Source organism: Calidris pugnax, unplaced genomic scaffold (assembly GCF_001431845.1).
Source record: "Calidris pugnax isolate Ruff unplaced genomic scaffold, ASM143184v1 scaffold27, whole genome shotgun sequence".
NCBI classification, from domain to species: Eukaryota; Metazoa; Chordata; class Aves; order Charadriiformes; family Scolopacidae; genus Calidris; species Calidris pugnax.
In genome coordinates this window covers 19,574,887-19,584,958 of record NW_015090893.1, presented here as the reverse complement: position 1 = coordinate 19,584,958, position 10,072 = coordinate 19,574,887, and positions in this window count along the sequence as shown.

Genomic DNA, 10,072 nt, shown 5'->3' with positions numbered 1-10,072 from the left:
CAGGGGGTCCCGGGAGGACCGGGGGGTCCTGGGGTTCGGGGGACACCAAGAGGGATCGGGGGGGCACGGGGGCCTCGGTAGGGTCCGGGGGAGACCGGGGGGTCCGGGGGTCCCGAGAAGGTCCGAGACGCCGGGAGCTGTGCTGAGCCATCTCCTCTTTCCGTCTCTAACGGCTTTGATTGTGGGATCCCATTTTCCCCGTCCCTCTCCTTCTGTCAAAAAAAAATAGCTGTCTTTTCTTAAATAATAAAAATAATCGAATTACTAAGGGACCTTTTGATGGTGCTGTGCTAAAGAGACTCTTACCTACTTTGATTTTGCTGCTCGGTTTCTTTATTCATGTGTTTTGCTTAAAGTCGCTGCTGCTGTGAAGGCTTTGACAGCGGGGGGTGGCGGGGGCTCCCCGTGGCTGCCTGCCCCGCTCCGTCCCAGCCCCTCCTGGCCCCAGACACGGGTGGGGGCTCTGGGGGTCCTGCCCGGCCCCTCCGAGGGGCGGCAGGAAGGGGCTGGGGATGGATCACACCCCTGGGCACCAGGAGCCGGGCTCGGCTCTGCGAGGGGACAGGGGACACCGCCGGCGCTTGCTGGCAGCAGGAGAGGAGAACGGTGTTTGGACACGGCGGCTGCGATCCTCCCGGAACAGTGGGGCTGTCTGTCTGCCACCGGCATCTTTCATCCCCCTTTTCATCTGCCTGTTTCAGGATTGTCTCAATAATTTATTAATTGCAGGCTGGCAGGCAGGAGCAGCTGCGAGGCCCTTTCCTGTGTTCAGGGAGAGCTGGGAGCCCCCCCGCTGCCCCGTGCCCCGCCATGCTGCTGGGCTTTATCTGCTCTAAACGCTTCAGCCGGTGACTCTCAGACTGTGGCTCTTCCAGGAGCAGTTAATTGTGAGCTGCAAAACAAGAGTTGTTTTGACAAATTTGATGGCAGGATGTGGCTTTTGGAAAGAGTGTGAGTTATTGTACTTAGTGTACTGCAGCATCATAGGATCACAGGATGGTTTGGGTGGGAGGGACCTTAAAGCCCCCCCAGTGCCACCCCCTGCCCTGGGCAGGGACACCTCCCACCAGACCTGGTTGCTCCAAGCCCCCTCCAACCTGCCCTTGAACCCCTCCAGGGATGGGGCAGCCACGGCTTCTCTGGGCAACCTGGGCCAGGCTCTCACCACCCTCACACCAAACAAGTTCTGATGTCACTTGCCTGGGGACAAACCCCTCCAGGGGAAACCCAAAGCTAAGACTGCATTGGTCCTGGATCTGCTGATGTGATGGGGCACATGGAATGTCCTTTAGGCAAGCTGGGTACCTGGAGAACTTTCCAGAACAGTCCCCAGCAGCCTGGATTCCCCGCTTCTCTCACCCATCCGACCCCAGACTCAGAAGCCACGGGCTCAATCCTGCCAGGAAAGGGTGCAGAGCTGCTGCGGCTGCTGGAGAAAGAGTGTTCTCGGAGGCGATTTTTAAACTGTAAACCTTTTCAAATGTTTAGATCTCGGTAATTTTTAAAGCACTATTTCCTACATGGCGGGAGTCTCCGCCAGGCATACGGGGGGAGATGCCTGAAATGTCACGGTTTGGATACTCCCTCCCAAATCTGTCCAAGCTCCCAGCGAGTGGTCTTTTCCTCCCTCGTCGCGACATGACATGAGCCCATTTCCAGTGTTTTGGTCTCCTTTGGCAGCGAGTGTCACAGCCCTGGAGCGCTGGGGGCTCTGGGGAGGGTGGGCATCCCAAATGCCACCGGTGCTGCCCTGCTCCATGGAGCTGCCGTTGGGCTGTGCAGGCTGGGGGACGCTGGCATCCTGTCATTCTTTTATAATTCTTTTCAGATTTCAGGTTGAAGTGTGATGCTGAATTAAAAATTTTGCCCTGGGCTGTCTGCAGGGCCTCCGGGCTGCTGCAGCGCCAGCATCTGCCGGGGAGACCCCCGGGTCCCGTGTCGGAGGGCGGCAGCCCCGAGCTGGCACCGGGCGGCAGAGCCAGGGAGGCTGCGGGGCGAAGGCTCCCCCCTCGGCCTCCCCTCTCATGGGGGTGTGTGTGCGGGGTCCGGGCAGGTCCCCGGGGAGGGAAGGTCCCTGCAGGGACCAGCCGGGCTCCAGCCCCTCCGGCTGCCAAAGGTTTTGGCGAAGGGGAACGCTGGGCACTGGGTCTGGGTGTCCCTTGGGGACGGTTGTCCCTGCAGAGAGCAGCTCTTGTGACCGTGGGCAGGGCACCGCGGCCCCATGGGCAAACAACACCCTGGGTTTGTGCCCGGTGTCGCCTGTGCTGGTGGGGCCAGGAGGTGTGTGCACTCACGGGGACAGAGAGCCACGTCCCGGGGCCCGTCCTGCAGCCCCCCGGGGGCAATGGGGGCTCCCCGGGGCTCGGCCACACACCAGCGACACCACAGAGGGCGAGACAAACAGAAAGGTCTTGAGCTTGGGCCGTGCTTCGGATTGGGATGAGTCCTCTGTGCTGTCAGAGCGGTTCCAAAGAATGTTTATCAATATGGTGATAGACGCTTTATATATATAAATATAAATATATATATACACAAACACTGGTTTGGTAATATATCCATTTTTTTCTCCTGGTGTATTTTTTTTTATGCAGAATGATTGAAACAGTAATTGGCTTCACTCTGGCTAATTGCATTTCACAGCGAACCTATTTGTGGAACAACCATCTTGTATTTTCTGGCTGCTGGGCTATTAAACTAAGGGCAGCGAAAAGAGTCTATGGTTGTGGTTTTCTGCGAGGTTTAAGTAATTGTTGGGTTTGGAAAGTGTGCCTGAAGGAGGCCCGGGGAGCCAGCAGTGGGGACCCCAGCCCCTCGGCGTGCACGCTGCAGCGGGGGTACCCACCATGCTGCACTGCACTGCACAGCACCGCACCACACCGCATCACACCACATCACACCTCACCACATCACACCGCACCGCACAGCACCGCACCACACCGCATCACACCGCACCGTGTCACACTGCACAGCATCACACTGCACCGCATCACACCGCACAGCATCACACCGCATCACACTGCACCACGCTGCATCACACTGCAGCACATCGCATCGTTCACCATCCACCCCTCTCTTCCTGCAGCCCCGAGAGGGGATACCATTATTCATACCCCTCGGTAACCCCATGATGGGGCTTGGGAGGTGGGTTTTGGGGCTGAAACCACGGGGCTGGTCCCTCCCCAGCCGTGAGCCCCCTGCAAGGGCTGTGCTCCCCCTCCCCACGGCCAGGCACCGGCCGGGCGTCGGGGGAGCAGGGGGGTCTGGGCGCTGTTGAGTTTTAACAGGGCACATCCCCCTCCACCATGTCAGCCTCCGCAGGGCACATGCGGGCCCCGAGCACAGAGCTCCCTGACCCAGACTGTCTCCAGACTGCTTTCGCTGTATTCATATTAAAAAAATCTATTTTTTGTCATGCTTGGAAAGTCTGTAGATTCCCCCAACATGGGGAAAAGGGGGCTGCAGAGCTCAGCTGTAGCAGGGGCTGCAGAGATGGGTGTGAGATCCTCGGGGGTGCCCGGAGTCCCCCAGAGCAGAGGGTTTCACTCGGACGTGAGCTGGTCAGGGGGCGACAGGTGGAGTGGGGCCAACAAAGCCCAGCCCAGCCTCCCTGCTTGCCGTGGCCAGGAGGGACTGTCCCCAGGCCATGCCACCCCACCCAGCCAGTCCTTCTGAAAGTGTCAGAGACCTGTGACCACCACCGACCACCGCTGTGGAGCCGGCCCTGGATGAGGAGGGCACGCTCCGACCCAGTCCTAAAATTCTGGGGGTGCCTGGGGAAACTTCCCCTGCCTGGAACCAGCCGCAGAGCTGACGCTAATAGAAAAAGACCATTAAAAAGCTCTGTGATATTCTGTTCTCCTGCTTCTGGTCCCTCTCTCCCTTTGTTGCTGCTGGCATTTTATGCATTATTGATGTGCCAAGGTGCTGCTGCTCTCCCGTTTCCTCTGCTGCTGCTGCAGCCGCGCCGGACCCACGCTGTCCTGGGGACAGGCTGCGTCAGGCGATGCCCGGGGGGGTGGCAGGAGGGGCTCAGACCCCAATGTGTCCCCCTGGCAGAGCCGAGCGTGCCCCCCGCCGCTGAGCAGCTCGGTTCCCACGCTGGGACACAGACCCCGGCTCCTGGCTGGCACGGGAGGGGGCTTCACGTGGATGTGGAGATCCCTGTGTGCTTCTGCCCCGTGAGGCTCTTCACCACCCCCCTGCTCCTCCCCAGGCCCTTCCCCAGCCTGTGCTCCTGGGGGTTCTCCTCTGGGCTGTCTCAGCTCCCTCCCTGAGCCCAGGGCACATGGCCCGTGGCTCATGGCACAGGGTGTAGATATGGTTTGGCAGGAACTGCTGACCAGGGGCTGCTTCACCCCGTAATTGCCCCCATGAAGCCCCATGCCAGCATCTCCCCAGGACAGCAGGACCGGGGTGGCCATTGGGAGCCACTGCAGGGCCAGCGAAGGGGACAGTGGGAGCTGTGGGCCAGGGTGGCCACGTGCCAGCCCTGCGCAGGTCCGCGTGACGGGGCACCGGGGAGAGGAGATCTTCTGCGGAGCATCGAAAACGTGCCTCTTTCCCTGAGAGACCAGAGGCGCTCCATCTCTGGGGTTAATATTTCATGAGGCAGATTTTGGATAGAAGCTGTCTGCTGGGGGACGGGGCTGGCACGCTTGCCGGCTCCCACAGCACCACGGGAGGGTCACAGGGCCACCAGGACAGCGGCCGTGGGGCTGCTGCGGGGGGAAGGTGGCTGGCGGTGGCAGTGGGGTGGTAGTCACGGTGGCCCAGGGGCCGTGGCACCCACAGCCCCCCCAGCAGCAGCCCCTGCCTGGGGGCTGAAGTGTGGGGACACAGGGGGCTGCCATGGGGCGACTGTTCCGTTCAGCTGGAGGGGACCTGGGGTCCAGCTCCCGACCCGGGGGCTGCCCGGGACCGTGGTGGGCTGGAGCAAACCCTTCCCCGGGGCTGTGCCACGCGTCCCGGGGAGCGGCGTCGCTGCTCGGTCCCAGGACACGGCGTCTCACGGCCCGTTTGCTCAGGTTTCCTCGGCGGGGACTAATGTGTTTTCCATGTTAAGGTGCCCGCACGTGGCTCCCGGCCCGTCTGCAACGTGGTGCTGCTAATGCTGCCTGACGGGCTGACGTGCCCCGTTGGGGCGGGGGGACAGGGGCTGCATGTGTCGCCCCTCCTCGGCTCCTCCGAACGGCTTTGGCCCGGGCTGACCCCAAATTTACAATATTTCATCTTTCCTCATTAATGGAGGAAGTGAACGGCTCCTCCCACCCCGGTGTCTCTGATGAGGAAAACACTTGCTCTATCCAAAATATTTCAGGTTCCTTCACTGCCACCCCCCCCCAAAAAAAAGCTACTGAAAAAAAGCACAAAATTTCTCTTTGAAAAGTCCAGCATTTAAAGAAATACCATTTTTTCCCCCTAAGTATTTCCTTCTGTCTCTAGACTGGAGTTACGCTGAGTTGTGAGGGGCTTCAGCGCTGCTGGCAGCACCAGTCCTTGGTCAAAACACCCCCTGGTGCTCCCTTAGAGATGGGTCCCAGTTCTCCCCTCCATCTCCATCCCATTTGCTACTGGTTTTGCTGGAAGAACAGGTTCCTCTTCCAGCAAGGGGCTCTAGGAGATCCCATCCTTGTTGCCTACCCAAAATCACTGTCCCTAAACCTCCCATCCCGTCGCTGCCCTGAGGAGACCCACGTGCTGCTTCCTCTGCCCCACGGGAACAGGATGCTCCAGAGATGAAGGCAGCGAGGGGGAGCGGGTGGTCCCTGGCACGGTGTCGGTGGGGACACAGGAGCGGGTGGTCCCTGGCACGGTGGTGGTGGGGACACAGGAGCGGGTGGTCCCTGGCACGGTGTCGGTGGGGACACAGGAGCGGGTGGTCCCTGGCACAGTGGTGGTGGATACACGGGAGTGGGCTGGCTGGGGCAGCAGACTCTTCCTGGGGGCAGAGGGGCACCCTTCATCCCTGGGAGCAGCCGGGGTTTGTGTGGGGAGAGAAGCCCCCTGCAGTGCCCGTCCCTTTGCCAGCCCCCGAGGCCACCAGCCGCTGGGGACACGCAGCGCTAAAACCAGCCCAGCAACAAACAGAAGTTCAGAGTTTTTTTCAGATGCTTTTACATGTCCTCACTACATCACTTACAGGAGGATCACCGAGTTGTGCTTTTTAATTTTTTTAAAGGCAGAAAACTGCACTGGGGCCATGATGCGGTGACGGCTGGAGACTAATCTGGTTTGGCATTTGGGGAAAAACAGGCGTATTCTGAAAGAACCAAGATATCAAAATTTAACTATCATCTGACTCAGATCCCTGACACGCTTTGCTGCTGCAGAGCTGCCGAAGGGACACGTCAGCGCCGGAGCAGTGCCATGGGCTGGGGACCTGTGGGGGTGGCACGGCTGGCACCCCCCGGCACGGGGAGCTGGGACCCCCCTGGCAGGCACTGGTGGGTCTCGCAGAAGCCGGCACTGAGCAGGGCAGACGCAGGGCTCAGGCTCCAGCCCTGGGCGAGTTGGTGCAAGCCCTGGGCTGCCCCGGCAGAGCCCTGGGGGTGTGCGGGGACCCGTAGGGACACTGCCCCAAAGGCAGGTCTGCCCGGTGACTTTAGGCTCTGGCAAATGACAAGTGACCACGGGGAGCTGAGCTGATGCTTCTTTAGTTGTGCATCCTGCAGAGGTCTTGAAAATTTAATCCTTTTCCCCAAATCATTTCCTGATTTTTTTAGCAGGTTTGTCTTCTAGGGCCTAGCATCCTTTTGTGTGACTTTTGTTGTGTGGATTGCAGAGTGTATTTGGGCACGCTCTGCGCAGCACTGTCCCACAGGTAGCTCTGGAGGAGGATTTCAAACGCGGGAGATGAAAGGGATGTTCTCGGCGTGCCATAAACACTGCAGCTCCCGCGCGCGGCCCCGCTCTCGGCGCCTCTGAAGAGCCCCATCAGCTACAGTTCTTCCCTGTCCCTTCTCCCCAGAGCTGGTAACACAGGAGAAGACACTGGAGCCTCCGCAGTGTCCATCTGTCCCTCCAGCCCTGTGCTGCAGGGGCTCCTGGGCAGTGGGTGGTCGCTGGAAGCTGGACCCCGACTGTGCCCTCCCCGTGCCGCCCTCTCCCACCCCGCTCCGTGTGCTGAGCTGCTGCTCCCCTCTCCTCCCGGGGAGCACTTCATTTCTCCTGCACACACAGCTCAGCAGAAGCCCTTCAGGAGGACACCAGCTCTCAGCTGCAAAGGCAGCCCTGAGGGCGATGGTGACGGGGGTCCCTCTGAGGTGGCCCCTGATGTCAAACCCCCATCCGTATCCACCCGCTCTGGGGCTGCCGAGGTTGGGGGTGACAGCCCTGGAGGGTGCTTCTCCCCAGGCAACCCCGGGTGCTGCCTCTCGACCCCTGCCTGAGGGACCCCCGGGGGCAGGATTTGCCCCCAGTACCACGGTCCCCCCTCCGGCAGCGTCCCCGGTGCCTGGGGACCCGGCTCAGGCTCTCCCCGAGTAAACAAGGGCCCCGCTAAACCCGCAGCAGGCGTGTGAGATAGACATCTTAGACACACCAGCCTCGGGAGGAGAGAAATCAAAGGTTTCCCTGCAAATCCGTCTGCCCTACATCTCCTCTCCATTTTGATCTCCAAACTCATGCAAGTTTAAAAAGCAAGTAAAGGCTGTCGGTGTGATTAACCTCCCCACCTGCGCCCCGCTTCCTGCTCTGCGGGAAGGAGCAGCTCCGCTCACCTGCCTGGTGGGAGCCTCTCCTCCACGTGTGAGGATGTGGGGAGCCAAACCAAGATGGTTCCACTGAAATTACAAAACACTGCACTTTTAAGTAGGAGCTGAATTATTTAGTGCCCTCGCACTACCCAAATGCTGTGCTCTTTGGGCAGATGATGGCTCGGTTCCCTCCCAGCCTTCCTCTTCTGACAGTGAGTAAATGGAGAGATATCGCACTCTTCAAACATTTATAAACAATCCCCTGTGTTGGGATCGGGCTCTGCTGCTGTGAACAGGCAGGGTGGGAGGTGGCAAGGGGGGGTCTGGTCCCAGCAGCAGCCAGTGCTGGATGCTGACCAGCCCCCCCCCATTTTCCCATGGGGGCTCCCCATGCAGCCAGCAAGGGCTGGGTGACATGGCTCATGCCAGCAGCCGGTTCCTGGTTCCTCTTGCACACCTGGAGAGAAGGAAAACACACAGTGCTTTAATCCTCAAGGGCATGGAGTAAAGGCACTGAGGAGAGAAGCCACCCCGACTGGGGGGGTCAGAGCCCAGGTGTCCTGTCTGCAGCCCCAGAGATGCCCAGTGCAGGTCCAGACCCCTCAGCTCTAGGCATCCAACAACTCAGGATTTCCTTCTACATGTCAAGGTTGTGGAGACCCTGGCTCACTTGGTGTGACACCACAGGGCACTGGAGACTCCACAGCTTCTCTGGGCAACTGTGGTGGTGTGTCTGTCCATGACAGCAACCTGGGCCAGGGTCTCACCACCCTCACAGCAAACAAGTTCTTCCCCAGATCTCATCTCAGTCTCCCCTCTTTCAGTGTCAAACCCTTCCCCCTCCTCCTATGGCTCCCCTCCCTCATCCAGAGGCCCTCCCCAGCTTGAGGGACTGGAAGGAGCTCAAAGGTCTCCCCGGAGCCTTCTCTTCTCCAGGGTAACGTCCCCCAGCTCTCTCTGCCTGTCCTCACAGGATTTTCCCCGCAGCCTGCTCCATTTTGACAGCGTGCTTTGGCCAAGAGTCCCTGCTCTGACCCCAGCACTGCCTTTCCTGACTCACATTCGGTGAAAACAAGAGTCAGGCACCCAGCAGACCCTGAGCACCCACAAACTCTGCTGCCTGACAGGGGGATGTGGGAGTTCAGCAGTTCTGAGACCACCTCTGCTTGACACTCTGCATTCAGGAGCTTCATTTTCACCAGGCAGGTTGAAGACGTTTAGCTTGTGTCAGTTCTATTTTACAATAGCTGATCTGGATTTATGTAGCATTATTGCACATTTTTAATTCTCTTTGGATTTAAAAACAGTCAAAGCGTCTCATTTTCCTCTGTGTATTGTTTTGCTCCTCCATATAAAATTCTATTGAAAATGTTGTGACATGTATCTACATATACAGTTCTAAATTTGCTTAAAGAAACAAAGTCTAAACCACATCTTGATGATGGAATAAATCTGTATCTTACATTTCCAGGCAAGCTGCAAAGCCCAACCAGTGTCATGAAAGGCAAATTCACTTAATGGCTTTAAAAGTCTCTGTTCTGAAGGTAACTGGGGAGGCTGCAGCTCGGGAAGGGGTTCCTCGCTCTGCGATGGTGGGAGCGGCGTTTCCTCTTGAGCCGGTGTCTCCGCAGGGCTCCCGTCCCCGCGCTGGGAATGTGCCCACCCCGAGCCAGTGGCCACACGGGCTGGTGACAGCGGGGACTGTCCCATCCCCGTGCTGGGCTGGGCATGGGCTCCTTTGGTGGCCACGGGCTGGCTGTGGGGGACCACCAGGCTGCCCCCCAGCCAGAGCTCCCTGCTCAGGGTCCCTGCTCGCCCGGGGAGCGGGGCTGGGAGGTGGGACCCTCTCCTGGTCCTGGAGCTGCGCCGGCCGCTGCTTCGTCCCTGGGCTGGGCTGGGTGGGCTTCTGGGCCTCCTGGCCCCCTGGCCCCAGCGCTGTGGGGGTTCCTCCCCCCGGAGTCCCACGTCTCTCAGGAGCAGGTGACAATCCTCACTCCAGCCATGGGGACCTGAAGCCAGGGCAGGAGCACAGCCCCGTGCCCCGGGGACCTCGGCACACATCGGTTCCTGCAGAAACTGCTTTTCTAAGGTACATTCTTTACCCCAAACTGGATGTGTCTCCCATGGAGGGGGAACCTCCTCCTTGCAAACCGGGAGAAGTGAACCCTCGGAGGGGTGAAGTCTGAAGAAAAGAAGGACTGGAAATTAGGATTTTTGCAGCTGAAAATCCCCTGTTTTCTCTGGGAAATAGTCACAGCTCCAGCTTGTTCACCCCTTGCCAGCAGCTGCCTCTGCCCAGCCCCCGGAGCCCCCCCAGGCACGTGTGAGCTGCTCCGGGCCCCGGTCTGCAGGAGCATCTGGGACACACACTCCTGCCA